General features: G+C 38.5%; 1 protein-coding gene across 1 annotated transcript in view; it reads right to left on the bottom strand.

Annotated features, from left to right (window-relative positions):
* The window catches only part of nckap5l (NCK-associated protein 5-like), a 49369-nt gene extending 29442 nt beyond the window's left edge, over positions 1 to 19927 (bottom strand). Inside the window, exon 1 of the mRNA XM_042491094.1 lies at positions 19643 to 19927. The gene's annotated coding sequence lies outside the window, so the exon portion shown is untranslated. The remainder of the gene's footprint in view (positions 1 to 19642) is intronic.
* Between the last annotated feature and the right edge of the window lie 448 nt (positions 19928 to 20375).

Raw genomic sequence — 20375 nt, 5'->3', positions numbered from 1 at the left:
ATTACATCAAAATGATTACAGATTATCAAACTCATTCACATTGCTAGTTTTGTCCAAAACTGAACAATTTTCAGTTTAAAATCATACAAAAAAGAAGCAGAGAAATTAGGTATTTAACATTTTTGCCAAAAAACAAAACTGAAAAAAATGTATTATTCATCAAAATAGTTCATCTCGACAATCAACCGATCGATTAAACAACAATCTCTGATACGGTTATTCTCTCACACACAGGGATTTTATGAATGAACTCCACAGCAGCAGCATGTTTCAGCAACACCTTTCTTTCTAAATGAGTGTCAGCGTGGTTCATCATGCAGGTTTTCACCCGTCTGACTCATCTGCTCTCCCTGTTAATGAAGCCACATCATCCTCAGACATACCAGACACACTAAACCAAGTCTGATGACAAAATGACTGGGCGCCACGGCAACAACAACAGGACGGAAAACACAGGTTTCATGACTTGAACGTGGGAGGATAATACGATAAAGCAACGACTGCCTCTGCAAAAACTCATCTTCACAGAATCAGATCTATACGATCTCATTTCAAAGTTGGCCTTTTTCAGTTTGACCCTAATTGAGTCGACAAGAGACCTGACCTGAATCGACTTTGACCCCGCAGCAGACTTCCTATAGTCAAAATCCAGCGCCTCGGGGTGCTCACATGAATGTCAGTTGTTTCAAGCTTTTGTCATTCAGATTTGACCAAAACGGTCTAGCCAGTTTGGCGAGTCCACACGTGTCCCAGATTCACAGCAGAATCTCAATTTCTATGTCTGAAAGGCAGCACCGAAATAAACTTTGTGCATTTACTACTGCTGAGCAAATTAGCCGGATTTCTCTCAAGAACATAAGAAGGCAATGAGTGACTTTACAAGAAATAACCCTAAGTATTATCAAAAAAATAGTTAAAATTCCCAGAATATTACCTGAAAATTTGCACACAAAAAAAGAAAAGAATCCCGAATCAAAAACAATGATCTGGAAAAAAAACCCTGCTAAAAATAGATTTTTTTTTTTTATAACATAATTTTAAATATGATGATAATAAATTATGTTTTCTGGAATGTTATTATTGTTAATAATAAAATCAATTGCTTTTTCCGTCCACTAGAAACATTCGACTAAGATATAAATGAATAAAGTAAATAACAGACTAAAAATGTGCTTATTTTATTAGATAACATAGCTTCTGATAAAGATTTACTTTTAGGACATAATTTGTAGATGAAAAAAAGGTAATAAATCGTAATATACAGTAATATATCGTACGGCAATCTCCAAATGTCACAATAATATTGTATCTGGACTTACTTTTTGTGATTATATAGTATTATGGGACAGCTGGTGATTCCCAATCTTACTACCACCAACAGAAACTCTTTTCCTTTGAAAAGAGACATTTATTTTGGAAAGTATCAAGTGTAAATGGAAACGCCGTCCCTAATCGTCTAAAACTGACACAGGAGGGCACCTAGCATGACTTTTTTTTTTATGTCACTATCCAATGTGACCAAGCGTCTATATTTGACGAGTCGGGAGTAAAAATGAGTTGTTCCAAAACATCAGATTTAACAGTAAAACACTGACAGGGAACATTTTACTGCCCATACTTTTACTTAAGGTTTTGAATGCATTTCTTTTACTTTTAGTGGGGTATTTTCAGTAGTACTTTTACTTCAGGATCTAAAACTTCTTCCACTGAAACGAGAGACGAGGAGCTCTGATTTCTAACAAACAGACACTGATAAATACAACATGGAAAATCAGGGGAAGCCCCAAAGACAAAAAAGCTGCACAGGTCATCAGGACTGAACCACATCAAAGAAAAAAACACACGACAGACGCCGAGCTTCACATCAAAAATCACCCAGATCAAAGCGCTCGTGTCCGGTGAGGATTTATCCTCTTATTACCGAACACATATGGTCCGTCCTGCCCGGTCTGTCCCCATCAGCAGGTCTCTAATCTGTGTCCACCTAGTGGCTGCACAACAGAGAACCTGCATGTGAACGCCACAGCTTCAATTAAATTAAATTAAAAGATTTATGTTAACAGTTTTTACTTGCACAAAGGTACAGTGAAGCAGTTTTTACTTTCTGTAATCATTCCTCAAAATGGCCATTAAAAGAACCCAAAATGTGCCAGAAATTTAAGAAAGTAAGGACATTTATGACATAATAAAGCACACATTTTACACTTTATACTCTATCTCATTTCCAACGGAAATACTGTACTTTTTATTTCACTGTGTAATTGAAATTTTAAGTTATTTTTTACATAAAAATGAATGATATCCTTTTAGAACATGGCCACTATGCCACTAATCTACCCAGAAGTATACAAAGTATCTGAAACTGTCTTCATATTGACAAATTACAACATTAAAAAGCTTTTACAAATATACTTAAGTGATCAATAGAATGTTTTAAAATATATTTTTTATATATAACACTGCAAAAATGAGCAATTAGCATAATAAGTACTTTTACTTGTGATTCTTCCAGTACAATTTTCTTATAATACTGTTGAACTTTTGCTCAAAATTTTTAATTCAGGAGTTTTACTTATAAAAGAGTATTTTTATACTATAGTTTTTTCTGTTTTACTAGGGTAAATGAACTGAGTACTGTTTTCACAACCGATCAATCAATATAAGTGGATATCTTCCAAAAATACAAGTCTTTTTAGTATTAAAGTTTTTGTGTTAGTGGCTCTCCACGACAGAGCATAAATAAACAGCAGAAAATAAAGATGAAATGTAGAGAAAATGTTTTTTTACAGGTGGCGTAGATGGAAAAGTTGGTCCATTGATAAACACAAAATGTGACAAAAGTGCGAGGGAATAAATGCTATCGTACCTAAAGCGTGTGACATCAGTGGAGCTCTGACAACCCTCCTTAAATAGTACATAAAACAAACATAAATGTAACATTTCTATCATGTTTCCACATTAGTTTGTCATCTTATTGCACCTTCTTCTTCTGTGATGGTTTAATGGCACCAGCTGTTTATCTTGATCAACCAATAATCACCTAACAGTCGCAGATTAAAAGGTACATTCATTTGCATTTTCCTTTGCAGATTTTCATAAAATTTGCATCGACTTTGCACTAAATTTAGATGGACACCTTGCTACAGTTCAGGGAAACACAGAGAGAGACTTTCGTTTTACAAATATTGTAACTAAATCTGTCTTTTTTGGGAGAATGATCCCTCCTCTGTTGCTCCTCCTGAGGTTTCTTCCATTTACTTCCCCATTAAAGGTTATTTTAGGACAGTTTTTTCCTTGATCTGAATAAAGGATACAGATTGTAAAGCTCCTTGAGGCAAATTTGTGATACTGGGCTAAATTGACTTGACTTTTTAATCTTGTCAAGTTTTAACCTTTAAGAGGAGATGGAATATGTTTTTGCACAGAAGCAGGACTGAGGATTATGTCCTACATCTCATCCACTAAACGCATGTTAGGATCTTTATCTTCAGTAGCAGGTCAACATACAAAAAGGCGCACATTTTAATTGAGCTTTGAAAAAATCTGCAAAAGAAAATGCAACCCAGTCGCTAGAAGAGATGTTGGCATTGCATTTTTAAGCACACCACAGATACATTACATTTGTAACATTCAAATGTAATGTGTATGTATCACAAACATGAAACTTTAGTTTTTTCTGCGTTTCAACACAGTGTGGTTAAAGTGTGATGAGGTTTAAAATTCCCGATTTTGTCAGCACAATCCCTTAAGGAAACGCAGCAAAAGTCTTGATAGAAAAAATAACTGCTTTTTGTGGCACGATCCTGCTGGGAAATGTAGTGATGTCTCTGTGAAAAACAACTGCTTTTCAGTGCGCTATCCTATCAGGAAATGTAGCTATGTCTCAGTAAAAAACACAGTTTTTGGCAGTACCCCGGCAGTTAACATGGAAAATTCACAGTAAAAAACAACCTTTTTCTGGCACTAGTGTAGCCAGAAACACAGCGATGTCTCGATGAAAAAGCCTTACTTTTGGTGGCTAGAAAACAACCACTCTTGTTGTTTGTTGGTTTCAACAGCTGAGCCGGCATCCCACCCATGCACTGCTGACATGATACATATGAAACATAAAATGTAATTTTCTTCTGGGGACTCTTCTAGCAAAATTCAAATGAATGGTGATTGATTTTATCCTCCACTGTTAAATATTACAAGTTGGGTTAATCGGGAAACAGTGGCGCTCATTCTTCAATCATGTGCCTTTAAACCACTGCAGCAAAAGACAACCAGACGACCAGACGACCAGACGACCTGACGACGCAACTGAAACGTCTCTTCAGTGGAAGCCTGGTTGACGTTAAAGTCACGTTTATTGGACGTCATAATTTAGCTGCGTTTGCATCTGTTTTCTTTGCACTTGTCGCATTTTGTTTTCATCGATATAAACAAACTTCACCTCAAAACGCAATGTGAAAATGGACATCAAACTCAGAGAAGAGTCATTACAGCAAGAAAAAATTGTTTCCAAAGAAAAGAAAAAGAAGTGAACTCATCTTTTAATCACCAAATATAGAAATGCTGTCAGCAACACAGCACAGAAACAGTTAACCACTCATATCCTCTGAACGCAGGGCTGTCAGGAGGTCGTCATACCTCCGATGTGTCAGACATTAACTCACACAGACATCTGTATGGCCTGAATGGGACATTGAGGGACAAGCTTCCTTTCTAAGAGGGTCAAAGGCTGAACAGGCCGACATGACCTGAATGAGAGCCGGTCACATGGTCCCCTGGAGCCAACACAAGGGAACGAGGATAACTCTCAACATAAAAGGTCTATTGTCATCTCCCTCTGCCGACCACTTTCCCCTCAAGTGAGGATCTTCACAAGCTCAAAAAACTCAGCACTAATGTGGACATAAAGAGTCAGGAGGCAATAAAACATCCGTCTAAAAGGAGGGAAACTTGCCTGGAAACTAAGTGAAGAGAAGAACTACAGGCGGACCGGACCTGCACATGTGACTGATTTGAAATTCAAACAAGATGTAAAAGAGGACGTCACACCTCTTTTTCAAACACATGCAGATCCTTCTGTCCTGATTACATAAAGATGACAACAGGAAATCCTTCAACCCCCGGAAAAAAACCAATACCATGCAAACAAACCAAAAAAGGATCGGTGCCGATTAGTCGTTCAACCTGATTGACTGAAAACTAACAACAGTTAATCTTTTATCAACAACTCTCTGGTTCTAGTTTCTCAGTTTAAAAGACTGAGAAAAGGGCAGCAGAGACAGACTCTTGTCTGTCTCTACTGCCCCTTTTCCATCAACATTAACCCGTGTATGTAGCTTTTAAAAACATGAGAAAACCCACTAAAAACAGGCTATAGATTTCTTTCCCATTGTCAGTAAAGCAAAGCTGTGTGCACATCTCTGCAGCAGGCGAGTATGCATTTTTGTGTGTGTGGTTTTTTGGAGGCCAGTAAAAATGTTATGCTGGTTACTTTTCCAAATATATCTCTTACTTGTTCAGTCTCTCAAACTTGGTGCATGATAATTTAGCACAATGTTTAATAGCTGCTTGGGTGGAGACGGACGGTATTTTTTGGCGGTATTTAAACAGATAATTCACCCATAAATGAAAATTCAGTCGGTATCAATTCACCCTCATGTCGTTGGAAAGTTGGGTGAAGTTTTATAGTCCACAAAACACTGATGGAGGTTGACGGGGAAAAGGAATTGCACTCATCTCCACAACAATTAAAGCAAATAGCGACCAGGATTCATACATTAAAATAAATACACATTAATAACCCAAAACATGATGCCAGTGACCTTTTTCAAAACAACTTGGCACATTGGGGCTTCAGGACACTCAGAGAGCTTCGGACAAGCAGTATGGGGACATTTTGTGGTTTTATTATGTATTTTTTGTGGACTTTGTAACTTAATCTAACTTTCTATCAGCAGGAGGGCGACTATATAATGACTGAATTTTTTTTATCTTTGGGTGACCTATCCCTTTAAGGAGGTAAAATTAGTGCATTTAGCCAGGTGTTGTGTTGTGAGCTGGAGGTGATAAACACCCGTGACAACTGCAGAATGATTTAACCCAATTGTACACACTCTGCATTACTGAGAACTTAATCGTATGTAATTGTTAAGATTTGCTGCTCTGCATAAATATTTGTCACATATAATAAATTGAATATTTTTGTGGTTTCGGACTGTTGGTTGGACGAAAAAAGTGATGTGAAGATGTCACTTTGTGCTCTGGGACAGTCTTTAGACATTTTACAGACGAAACAGTTAAATTGAGAGAACAAATGGAGATTAACTGATAACAAAGGTAATTGTTGCAGTAATTAGTTGCAGGCAGCCGTAGTAAAAGATACAGAAAGCAGCGATCGGTTAGCAGATGGTCCACTTTTACATGCCTGTGGTCAGATGGCGGCCGAAGCGAGGGATCTGTCAGGGAAGTCCTGAATCGGGGTTGTAAATCAGACTCGAGGGGCACAAACCTCCATTGAGGGTCCGACAGTTTAATGGCCACTGATGGCCGCGACTCCACGAGAGGATGGAGAGCTAATCCACCAACAAGAAATGTGACACTAAGGCCTCGGCGTGGAGATGTGCAGGGTTTAAAGCTGGGGCTATAAACACCACAGTGGTGTCGCTGGAGGCCTCTTGTGTTAATTTGCATGAAGACTCGGCTCAGTCGCACCTCATTAGGAAGTCAGGAGTTGAAGCCAGAGAGCCGTCATCAGGGGCTTTGTGAACTCTGTTGGCTATCTGTGCAAATCTTAAAGAAATTACCTTCACAAGTAGAGCTGAAATTATTCATCGAAGGTGAGAGAGGGAATTGGAAGCTGTTTTGATCATCATCACTTATTTTTTTAGATAAAAATTTCAAAAAGAAAAAAAAACCTCTGGTTGCAGCCACAGACTGAAAAACAGAAGTGGCCACCATGACCTCCCCCACTGGTGTGAAGCCTTGAGTTTGGTTTTCTGGTCGTCCTGGGGGGATGACAGACACTGTGCTGACACATTTTGCCCCAGAGCTTCAGCGTCAGGTGTGTGAGGGAGACACACCGTGTGCTTCACTGCCTCACTGTCAGGTGGGGAGAGTCCATGTGCTTCACGGATGAGGGATGATGAGGGAGGTGAGGGAGAGATGGGATCCCGACCCCCGACAGTTTCAGCACATCAGGTGAGAGAGAGACACTGTGCGCCATGGAACTTCAGCGTTAGGTGAGAGAGCCCGGTGAGCCAATGACTGCTTGTCAGCAGTTGTGACACTTTATAGTTTGTAAAGTTAGAAAAACTCTGACAGTTATGCAATACAGTAATCTGTGTCCAGTCTTCTAAATTACTCTGTTAAATTTCGTTGTGCGTCTGAAATGATAAGTGTCCTCATTATGGAAGATATTGAAATTCAACTCAGGGTGAGCTGCTGGAGGCTCACGTGTTTGAGTTCCAGTGCTGCTCACACCAACACAGAAATGGTTTGACAAAAGCCTCATTCCCACTGCACAAAAAACCTCCTAAAACCTGCATATATCTGGCTTTTTAATGCAATGAGAATGCATAGGATCAGCATTCACACCCGGGTCAAATGACTCTGCAGTAGACACGTTTTTTTCACCTCTGATAGGCATTGATGGAAACACAACACCAATTTAATACATTTGCTCCGAGTTTGAAAGAGAGACTGAATAAGTAAGAGTTATAAAAAGAGAAGAAACCACTAAAAAGTTCTCAAATACCTCTGTCACTGCTGCTGCCGACAGTGGTGAGTTCACTGGTAGTGGGAATACAGTATTGAGTGGGTTTACCCGTATTTGAAAAACCCGCTTACATGATCTAATTTTGGTGGGAAAGCGATATTTGTCAACAAACTCCTTAATAACTGTTGGGTAAAATGATCATTTCTGTTAGTGTGTGTGAGAGGCGCAGCAGCAGTACCACCAACAATTAAATCGCATTAATCCTCTGCAAAAAATAAAATAAATAAAATATCCTAACGTTTGAAGTGAAAACCGAATACCTACCCAATTAACAAATACCTGAATAGCCGAATAATTGGGTCCAGCCCTAGATATTATTTTAAAGCCATATCGCCCCGCCCTGGTTGCAGACTTATTATTCACAACTTTAAAAGCAAATGTCTTTAATCACTCCTGAGCTGTGCTGACCTTCATAAATCCCCCAGATGTAAAAAGATTCAGAGCTCTCCAGTTCATTTCTACAATCATAAAAGCCCAGTAATGAAAACCATTCGTCGCAGCCTCCATTAGATGCAGGTTTCATACCACCGTAAATACTCCGCAGAGAGGTGGCGCCCCCCTGCCAGCCAGACCACGAGCTTTGTAACCAGACTGACATTTTGTCCAGCTGCACACGACTACATTTCCATGTGTGTCAGCAAACGCCTCTAATACCTGACTCCTCAGTGAGTCATATTCGCACCAAACTACTGAACCCTGACATGCCTGGAAAATATGTGGAGGTTGAACAAGACACGCTGGTGAGGAAGCCAAGTTAATCCAGGTCATCACGTCCAGAGAGGCTACAGAGCTGCTTTATGAGCACACAGTCAAACAAAAACCTCCCCAAAAGCCAGATTAGTCCAACTATCTTTGGCCTTCACTCGATTTTTTGGTATCATGACGCTGGCTCAGTTTTATCACCATGGTAACCGGGATAGATCACTATGGCAAACTATGCTGCATGCATAAAAATGTGTCAAAACGGCCCGACTGCTGATCAATCAGCTCACTGTTAAAACTGAGCCAGCATTCAGACGGAGAACCTGCTGAACCAGGTACTCTGTGAATTAAAACCGAAATCTTATATTTTAGATTTTTACTTGAGTGTAGTGAGGAATACCACTTTTTAAAAAATTCCCGAGTGATGAAAAAGATTACCGCTCCTCGATGGAACTCAAGAATAAAAGAAACATATTTTCCTTTTTAATTTCGCGAAAAAAAAAAAAAAAATCCCCCGAGTTGAAAATATATTTTTTAAAAAATAAATAAAAAAATGTCAGCACAAAGGACACATATTGTAAATAAATCAGAAAGTGCATCAACATGTCACTCCAGCTTCCACTGCAGAGACAAAAACATCGGAAATTAAATCTAATCCTCAACATTCGAAAATGTAAACAAAGTTTTAAAACCAGCTGATTTCCAAAATCAACTTCTGTGAAACGTATCCGCTAGATTCAAAAGTGCTCTTTCATATGATGAGTGGAGTTAGTTAGTGACCCAGAATACATCGATAATTTGGCTCATGTCAAAAATCTCTCTCTATATAGATTTTTTTATTTATTTTAATAATAATAATAATAATAATAATATAATAATAATAATAATAATAATAATAATAATGACAATAATAATAATGAACACTGAAGGAAACAAAACCAGGAGAAGTTTCAGCTGGTTGTAGTCTGAAGTCCTCACAGAGAGACACCACTAAAAACATGTCACGCACTGTCCCTTTAATAATAATCAATCTTAATAAGTTACAGGGTAAAGTCTCTAAAAGGGCAATAAACTATAAACACAATGACAACACAATTAACCCTTTGAACTGAGCAAACTGATGTGATTTATTGCAAAAACATGGGAATAAAGGTAATGAGCAACTTAGTAAGAAATGTCCCACAAATTGCAAGAAACAGATTTAGAAAATTATTATTAAAAGAAAGAGAGAAAAAGTTACAAGAACTACATTTATAATAATCATAATTGTATATTTGAAATTATTTTACAGAATTATTATAATTTTTTTATGTATTTTTTTCACGGGTAATTTCCTTGTTTTGTTGTCCTACTTTTTTGTTTATTTAGTTTTATTTGTCCTTTTTGTTGTTTTGTTATTTTCAGGTCATTTACTTGTACTTTTTACAAATATGAAGTTGCCTTGTTCCCATGTTTTTGAAAGAAATCAAGCCAATTCGCTCATGTTTCAAAGGGTTAAAATGGCAATAAGATAACACCAAAAGTCCACGATCAGGATCTATCAATAAATTTCAAAAAATACCTATTTTTCACACTGTAATGTCAAAAAAAAAAAGCCAAAACAAAACAACACCGGCAAACAAACGGAGCTGCTGGTCGACAGAGGGGACACGCCAGCTGAAAACCAGCTCTGTAACACCCAGTTACCCACACACACACCTGAAGCCAGGTGAGCTAAAGCGACTAATACGAACGTAATGATGCAGCGAAAACAGTGACACCAGATAAGAGACGGTACAGGAGGAGCGTGAGAGTTTGGCGATGGGCCAGTGTCTCCACATCTGGCCGCCAGCCGCAGCGGCTCAAACTGCTCCAGCAGTCGGCACACTCATCATCCACATCCTTTTCTCAAGGTCTGGCCAAAGAGGAAGACCTATTTATGGTACAGAATCGGAGATAATATGGAGGGTTATATATGGAGATCCTTATTTAAGCCTCAGAAACAATCTGCTCTCCATCACTCCGACAAAACACGACCTCCCTGGGAGGACTAGTGATGTTTTTCAAGGCGTATATAGTTTGAAACAGGAAGCTCGTGAGAATTTGAAAACAGTGAAGCACTAAAGCACCTTGTGGAGTGGTTTAGGGATTGGGGATGAAGGGGGAGGGGGTGTGTAAAGCTCCTCAGCAACAACTTTATTTTAAGTCACAAGAAAATAAACTGCAGCGGTGCACAAAGAAACACTGTTAGGATGAAAAAAAACCTCCCACTGACGCTGTTATTCTAGATCTACATCGTCTTAATCCGAGTTATCACGGGTCATAAATATAAATAAGAAAATAAAAACCGAATAAAATTGTGGCCATTAAATCTTTTTTTGGCCAAACAGGACGCGGTGGGGACTCGGTTTGCTTGAATTGATTAAAGCTACATTCCTCGCCATATTTTTTCTTTGGCCAGACTGATGAATTGGATGTGTTTGTTGCAGCTGCAGCAGCGAAAGCAGTGTTTTGCCAACTTCAATGTTTGTATGACCACAGATTCCTCTGTAGGGTGGATTTTGAATGAGTGTGAGCTCTTTGCTCGCTCTCAGTGCTTTATTAGGATTCCTGCAGCGTATTTAATCACGCACATTTCGGATGCAGCAGTAACAGTTTATGTGAGGATGGAGAACCTGAGGGCGACACTCTGAGTGATTCTTCTGCATACAGATAACATGGTTCATACGCATTTTACCGATAAGTTTCCATGACTCTGAGGCACATTTTTAAAGACAGGACAGTCATTAGCTTTTTAAAATATATATTTTTAAAAAGAAGAACTGAATATTTAAATATAACTTAGGGACTGTTCTTTATTTATGGGGGGGGGGGGGCATGTCAAATGTTTTTTTTAACACTGGGGAGGGATCTGTGCTTTTTATTTTGGCTTTAGGGGAGGGGCATACAACTTTAAATGGCTTTACCCCCTACTTTAGGGGAAACCAACAGGCCATTTTTTCTTTAAAAGTTTTGGTGATTTCTTATTATTTTAATTTTGATGATTACAAAAAAATGTTTGCCATTGTTTATTTTTCATAAAAAAATGTTTGACTACTTTTTAAGAAAAACTTTTGGCCAAAAGGGCAATTTTTAAAGAAAAAAAAATTGGCCTGCAGCCATGTTTTCTTCATAAATCACCTTACAAATTACACCATTTATTACAGAAAGAAACTGTAAAAACAGAAATTATTGTTGGAAATTCGAGTTTCAGCCGATCATTGAACACATTAAGTGTTATTATACAGATTTGTGAAACAAAATTCAATAACTTTTCCAAAACTTTAAGGGTATATTTAGTTTTCCAAAACTTTTCCAGGCCTGGAAACTGCTATTTGCAAAGACCACGTCTTTTCCGGGTTTTTATATTTAAATAAACCCTGAAATAATCACATTCAGGCTTGAGCTGAAGGTTTTCCAAAGAGACAATGCAGGAAAAGACAGTTCTTTGATTTAAATATCTGCATAGTGTAAACAGTCATGAGGATGCTGCAGAGCTCTCCGTCAGTCTCCTCCTGCTGTGAGCGCCGCTGTATCGCTCCGACTCTGTGGGGTAATTAATGAATATTTTGCGATGCTAATGCCGGCTGCAGGAGTGCCTTTGGTGTATAACCATGGTAACGACAGTACCTGCATGCATGCATCAGACAGCGGGGCGATAACACTGATAGCTGATAAGGAGAGGTCCCTGCCCCGGCCTGGCCTATCTTCAAAGCGTGGTCGTTTATGCAGAACGGGGGGAGGGGGGATGCTGGAGAGATAGGCCGACTGCAGGAGGCTCTGACCTGTCTGCGCACCCCTACCAGACTTCAAACTGACTAAATTATTGTCCCACTGCTCTTTCCTCCCCGTAAAACGGCTGAACTACGACCTAACAGAGTGATATTTCACAGGAGGACTGACCTTGAGAGTCGGTAAGGTCTTTTGCTCCATAAAAAAACACATTTTTGCCTCGAGAATAAGCTGAATGACGAGTCAGTATCACAACAGATGAGACTAGTAGTGGAGCAACAAATCGAAAGAAATATTTATCAAGCAAATATAGTGAAGGAATACGTGTATAGTGAACATAGGAAAAAAGCAAAATATTCTCTCATTCCAGGTTCACCAGGGTGAGGATTTGCTGCTTTTATCAGTTTTATATTATTGTGAACATATGTATTTAAAAATATTTGGGTTAAAGACTGGTCGATGGACAAAACAAGACATCTGGAGACATCACACTGGACTCTGGGAACTCTGAGGGGCTTTTTCTTTTGTTATTTTTCTGACATTTCATTGACTAAATTGAGTTGATTGATAATGAAACGAGTCATTAGTCGCAGCCCTGATGCCACGCGCATCTCTGTTGACTATTTCTCTGATTAATTAATGAATAATTCAGAGAAATGTGAACATGCCATCACAATGAGACGTCTGCAAACGTCTTGTTTTGTTTGACCAAAAGTCTAAAACCCAAAGACACTTAGCTTAAAATGATTTAAAAACAGAGAAAAGCTGCAAATACATTTCAGAAGCTGGAATCAGAGAGTGATTTGCTTAAAACGGCCCAGCTGCAAGAAGAAAAAGTTGGCATTGTACGTTTTGGCAAACCATGAATGCGTTACATTTGCACATTTGATATTCTAAACTGACGTAATATATAAGCTGAATTAATCATCAAGAGGTGGAGGGGATGGATGCCATGACGCCATAAGGCAAGACACGTGCAGTATTACCTACAAACTTGGGTGTTTTGTAGCATCCCGTCAGTGTTTTTCAGGTATACCGCACAAAAAACAGCTGTCATTTACAGAGAAACAGCTGCTATTCTTGCAAGGGTTGTGGCCCACAAACTGGGTATTTTAAACCCAAAACATGATTTTGGCTAACCATAGACAACTGGTTTTGTGCCTAAACCTAACCTTTTCACATTTTTCCCATTTGGAAAGCCTTTTACCTAAACACTGCTGTGTTTCCAGCTGGGATAGTGCCACCAAAACAGGCTATTTTAAGCCAAAACATGATCTTGCCTTAACCAGAAACCAGGTGGTTTTGGTGCCTCAACCTAACCACCTTTCCCACGGCACTATTGAAACAGCATGTTTAACACATCCCCTGCAAAATAAAAAATGCAACGTATCCATTCTTTAAAGAAACATACGATGCCAACATTTATTTTGGAGACTGGATTGTTTCAAAATGCTTTAAATGATAATTAAAATAGTCAAGATTTATTTTTTCAACAAACCCACAAACTGTTTCTGCTCTAAATTGCTTGAAAAGTCTCGTATTGCCACAACTAAGAAGCTGGAACTTTATCACTTATCAATGTTGTTGTTGGCTAATTTCCTGACGATCAATTACCAGTTAATCATTTCAGCATTTCGTTTGTTACTTAGAGACAGTTTGCAGTAAAAATCAGCTCCATGAATATAGAGGTGAAAAGAAATTTGCCTGCGATGGAGGGCTTGTTAGTTGATACCTGCTTTGATCAATTATACTTATTATGATCAGGTTTTCCACTGTATCATGTTTCGTGGTGAACTGCAACACCTAATAAATACCTTAATAACTAAAACCAGTTAAGAGAACCGACAGCCAAATTAAACACTTACTCCATGCCACGTTTCTGCTCTATAATAAAGCCTGAACACCGTCTGTGGCTGCAACAAGATGTGGGACACAAAGGCGTGCAGAACATCTGCGAACAATTAGAGGCGAACAGAGCGAGCGAGCACTTATACTGCCCATTACACTTGAATAAGTCACTGGCTCGGCTCTTCATGATGTAATGCGGCGCAGCTTGGATATGCAATCTCAAAGTTGCGCTGGGACAGAACCTCTCGCAAAAACTTCAATCGAGCTCGAACATGGAGCACGCCGGCCGTAAATGTAATCCGGCGAGCGCAGAGTGGAACCACATTTATCTGCAGCTCTGAGGTCATTCCTCAGGATGAAATGTTCACAGCGCCGGTGGGTCGTCATGTTCCTGACCAAATATTGTTCCAAATGTGACACATTTATGCACATTAGTCCTTAAATCCTCGCAGCCTCCCAGGCTCGTGTTTAAATTCTTTTAGTTAAATGCATCAGCTGAAGAAATTACACCTAATCAACTGGGCAAACTTTACATTTACGCTGCTGAGTTTCTGCCCGTGCAGTCGTGTTTTTAAATCCCCCCCTCCACCCAAAAATGTGTTCAGTTAATTCCTACATCACCTGGATGTTTGAGCTTCACTCTACAGAATATTTGTGGTAGAAGTTTCAGAATTTTTCTGGTCAGCTTATCTTAAATCTAAGTTTCACTGGAAAAAGACACGTTGTGTCCAGCAGTAAAACTTCTGAAAATATTTTGATATTCATAGATTGTTTTAAAAAGGAGGTAGAGTAGTAGACATTAAATCAGGAGCCGTTTTTACACAGAGATCGCAAAATCCCCCCACTTTACCGCCCCCGCACATTTACACAGAACAAACGATGGCGGCATCATTCCACTCCTGCGCGTGATTAGACGCTTTCAATCAAAATAGGCGACGGACGTGACGTTGAACACACGCGGAACATTAAACTGTAACCGAGGTATGAGGATTCATCCACAGCAAACTGGAAACAAACTAACAGCTCTCCAGCTTATAGATTAATAGTTTTTGCTAATCACAGTAGTGCTCTGTGGTCACAAAATGTGACTAAGGATTCACGGACTGGAGCTCTGCAAAAGCTGCTTTTTGTGTGTGTGTTTGTGAGAAGCAGAGAGCTGCAGGAGAGAGGGGAAATTAAATGCCATCGTCAGTGTCTTACACTGAATCCCTGCATTCAGTATCGCTTTCCAGCTCCTCCATTTTTGTTTGTTTTGGTGCCATGCACCGTGTAGACGCCTCCTCGGCCACGCGGAGAGACACAAAGCATTATTAGATGATTTAACAAAATAAACAATTTAGCATAATATGAAACGATAGACATTTTTCTTTCGCCGGACTACATATTTCATCATATCGCACAAACCTCGTTACAGTGCTGTTACTACCTCGGTTACTACCTTCGTTCAGTCTTGAACAGGCAGTGTAAATGCGGCTCTTGACTGATGATTCAAATCTCCGACTTTCAGGGGCAGCCCTCCAAAACACGCGGTCAAATTGTCACACCCGTCCCATCAATGGTCCTATCCTGCTGGCTGTCCCTTTTACATCGACACAATTTCGGCGTTATTAATGGATCACAATTTCCCCTCCCTGACATCAATAAAGTACTTCTGATTCTGATTCTGATTATTACTCCGCTGCCGGCTCAAAGGCGAGACAACTCTGCTTAATTAACTAATACTTGTTATTTTGAACTGCCCATCATGAGTCAAACAGCGTTACAAGAATATAGTAACAAAAAAATCAGTGGCGTACAGTTTTAAAACATGTCTAGAGGGGATCTTTGGGTTTAGAAAACCAAACTTTTGTCTAAAGGACCTCTCAAATGCTAAAAAAGGCGTTTGAATCCCCTCGTTTCAATCATTTTCGTTTCTCAGGAAACTGGTCCATCACTTTGTTCCCATCATGAGGTCACTGTTTCGATGAGTCTTAGTGCCATGAAGTCTTCGAGCATGTCTCACATGATATACGGCATTTGTCTGCAAATGCCAAAAGCAACAAACAGCAACATTACATCAACAGACAATTTGGAGAAAGACACGAGTGGTGCGTCATTTCTGCAAACACTAAAAGATTCATAGAGCATTTCATAGAAGATCCTCGGTGAAACTTAAATATTTTACAGCCTGAACGCCGGCCAGAGTTCAAACAATCCTTCAGTCCTCATTTCTTCTGACCTAAAGTTTGGTTTTTGTTCAGAAAATGATGAGACAATCAAAGCAGCGTGAGTGTTTATCTGGCCTCAAACCAAGAGACACAGATCATTAAGTGTGGATGTTTTTCCCATCAAAAGGACTCTGTAATCTCTACGCAGCATTATTTTAGATGTTTGAAATCTTGTTTAATCTCAGCAGTGCCGTACGATTCATTAAGATTACTGGCTCGTGTTTTACGGCCAATAAAAATCCTTCACAATGTGAGAACAAACAAGAAACAATCCACTCCTCGTGACTAGAATGCCATTCAGAAAATGTGGACGGTATCACATTTGCTCAAAAGCAGCATTGTTAAAGTATGATCCAATAACACGTATTCAGTGCCAGCACCGCTCCAAAGAAGCTCCTGCACTGGCCAACGCGGGCTCCAATCCAGTCCATTACTTTGAGGGGAGTGCCCCTATAAAAACTGAAAATATTAGTCAATTATTTTTTAACTTAATGCCAAACATTCCCTTGTTTTATATTTAAAGCCCAGAGGATTTTTTTATTCTTTATAATCATTAACTTTGGTCAGACATCACTTATAAACATTGATGTAAAATGAAATGCACAAACGCATCTGGAGTTTGCAGAAGCGCACAATGCCAACGTTTTCTTTTGGTGACTGGGCTGCGGATGGATATTTGCTTAATATCTTTTAAATTGTCAGCTCTTTTTCCTGTCAGTTTGTGGTGTTTGTTTGCTTCCTGATACTACTGCTATTACAGACACCAACTAGAGAACCTTATCTCTTAAAATGATTTTAAACTTAGAATAAAGGAAGTGGTCGATAGCTGATCACGATCGGGAGCGACATTTCTCTTCTTGTGCTGCTTTCAGATTCTTTTTCACTAGTATTTAAATCTTCGAGGTCTGAGGAAAATGGTGTATTTTCTTTCAAAAACATGGGGAAAAAAGCCAACAAGCAACTTGGTAAGAAATGTTCCAGGAATTGGGAGAAATTAGTAGATTAGAAAAAAACATTTTGCAAAAGCCAGGGAAAAAAAAGAAGAAAAACTATATTTATAATGATCATAATTACATATTTAAAACTACCATATGTAATGAAATTACTGTAATTTTTTAAGCACTTTTCCAGGGGTACTGAATATGTCATAGTGACATAGTGACGAGCAAATTAGCTGCTAGCTAATTAAAATAAACAATGTATTCAGTTAAAATAATATATCTGCAATAAATGAATACAGAAAATCCTTTACAGATATATTTTAAGTTACATAAAACACTTTGATGTTATTGTTTTCCACACACACACACAAAAATTACTTCTTAAAATTATATTTTTAAATAATGATATATTTAATTCATAAGTGTAAGATTTAGGGATATTAAGCAGCATCTAGCGGTGAGGATGCAGATTATAACCAGCTGAAACTTTAACCTGGAGCCAAACTTTCCGCAGAGGTCGGACCAGGTGATTTATAGCAGTAAAAACACTGAATAAATCATTTTCACATTAATAAAATCTGTGTTTTTCTAACACTGCTCATCCTGGAGGGGCTTCGAACTATGTTGGCTGACGCAAAAACACATATGTTCATATGTTTACTGTATGTTTGATGTTTGCACTGAAAACTAAAGCAAATTCCTTGTAAGTGAAAACCGACTTGACAATAAATCCCTTTCTGATTTCCAGAGTCAGTGTTTAGTTTGTCCATTTGGGGCTACTGTAGAAACATGGCGGTGCAACATGGCCGTTTCTGTAGACGAGGACCCACTAACTCTGTACGGCTCATACTATGGTGATGAAAACAAACTACTCTTACTTTCAGGTGATGACACACTTCAGAAAACACACTTAAATTATATTCCATTCATGCCAATATATCTCCTCAAATCCTACACACCGGATCTTTAATTCTTTTCTTTTTACAACACGTGTCTCACTTTAACGAGAAACCAACTGTCAGTTTATTTTTTCTGGAGGCTCCGTATTAGATCACGATCATCCTCCAAACTGTGACACAAAATGCTGCTCATGCATACACAACAAACATCAAAACATCTGCTTAATGGAGAAACTTACATTAATGAAAGACTTGGACAGGATACGTTTAAAAACTGTACTGAACATATATCCTCATTAAGATCAAACAAGATATATTTATAGTTAAGTTAGTTAGTTAAGTTTTAATCTGTTCATAGTTTGTTTGTGATTCTATTGTTTCTGTTCTTAAGTATCACATGTACGCAGCTGAACCTCCTTTCAAATTATTGTTTTAGATTTTATTGTTTTCTTTGCTTTTTGTTGTTGTTATTTTTTTTATTCTTCCTTTTATTTATGTTTGATTGTTTCTCACCAACATACTATTGGTGTCTTGGTTGCCTGTTTAAATGATTATGTAACATAAACTTCCTACTTATTTTTTATTTTATTTTATTTATCTCTAATTTTGTTGTTGAAACCAAAAATAAGAAAACGTCAGAATGCTGTTTTGTATGATGTGTACCAATTTAATTTAAAAAACAAACTGTTTAGCATCAAACTGTGCACAGTAAGTCTCAAACATCCACATGATGCAAAAAAAAGCACATTTTTGAGAGGAAATGTGCTTTAAACCAGCTGGTGAAAATAAACATCCCTGCAGACTAATGATACAGGGTTTTAATAAAGGAAACTGTGATTAATCTGTATCACCCTCCTTTAAAAACGATCCAAACTTCACATTACATAAACCAGGCTGGTTGTTCCTGCACTACATCCCTGCTGCAGACACATCCACACCTTAATCCATTCATTACCGGGAGCATTAAAGCCCGCTGTCTGCAGCCGCAGCCTGAATACTGACACACTGTTTCTGTTTAATGATCATTTCTGTCATGAAAACTGCATCATTGTGAGAGGAGAAAAAAATAAAACATGCTCCGTTTGGAGTCTGGTGTCAGTTCCTTTTCCATGTTCCCCTTTCAGGTTTCAACCACTAAAACGAGGATAAAACTGCGACATTGCTGTTTTCAAGCTAGCATGCAACAAAAACGCACTTTAGCTCAGAAAAATGTCTTTTTTTTTTTTTTTTTTTCCTGGGACAGGCCCTCCGAAAAAAAACCCAAACCCCTGCACCGAAAATGAGTCCCCTCCGACACGCCGTTACGCCCTGTTTCTCCCACAAACAGACACAAAAACGCCGGAAAACACCGGGGCGTTTCACGGTAAACACGCACACACAAACATTTGGCTTTCTGTCCGATCGGACCTTCACTTCACCGGCGCTGCCGATCAATGAAAAACACGCCAAACGCCTCTGTCGGTATTCGCGCAAATCTCTCGAGCAAGCTAACAAGAAACGACATTTTCCTGGTTTTTAAAAACTCACCTCATTTGGTTGGAAACTGCCGAAGACGACGCCGCCTCTCCATGGTTAATAAAACACAGAAATATACTGTTTTTTCTTTCAAATCTGTCTTATCTTGTGCTCATTTTTGCAGCGTCCTGTCCCTGCGGCAGCGCTCTCCTCTCTGCCTCGGCTTCAGTGTTTTGGGTTGAGGAAAAGTGATGTCATTGCATGAAATTGCATTACCCGCCCCAATTTTTTTTTTTTTTTTTACTTCAGAGGCTGTCCCCCCGCCATGCTGCCAAACATAACTTTAACATACACTTAAAGGTCCAGTGTGACGGATTTACGGGGAACATTTAGGCAGAAATGGAAAATAATAAAAATAACTTTTCTTTAGTTTGTAATCACCTGAGTTACAGTTTTTTTTTAGAAAAGTGGATGCTAGTAAACAACAGTGTGTGGAACAGTGAATATTTGTTTCAAATATTTTAGTGTTATTATGAATTATAATGGTTCATTTAAGATTGCCATCATACATAAGCTTGTGTAAATGTAATTGTAACTGAAGTATATTTTGTGCAATAGTGCTGTACTTATGTTAAAGTATAATTTTAAACTCCATGTGCAATATTATTATTTATTCTGTTTACTTTTACTTTTAAACATTATTTACTATTTACTTTATAACTAGACAGTTTGTATTTTATTTTATTTCAGACACTTTGTATTTTATTTTATTTTATTTTATTTCAGACACTTTCATTTTTTTATC

Source organism: Plectropomus leopardus, chromosome 8, assembly GCF_008729295.1.
Source record: "Plectropomus leopardus isolate mb chromosome 8, YSFRI_Pleo_2.0, whole genome shotgun sequence".
NCBI lineage: Eukaryota > Metazoa > Chordata > Actinopteri > Perciformes > Serranidae > Plectropomus > Plectropomus leopardus.
The sequence above is the reverse complement of the archived record's forward strand: the minus strand, read 5'-3'. Positions and strand labels throughout refer to the sequence as shown.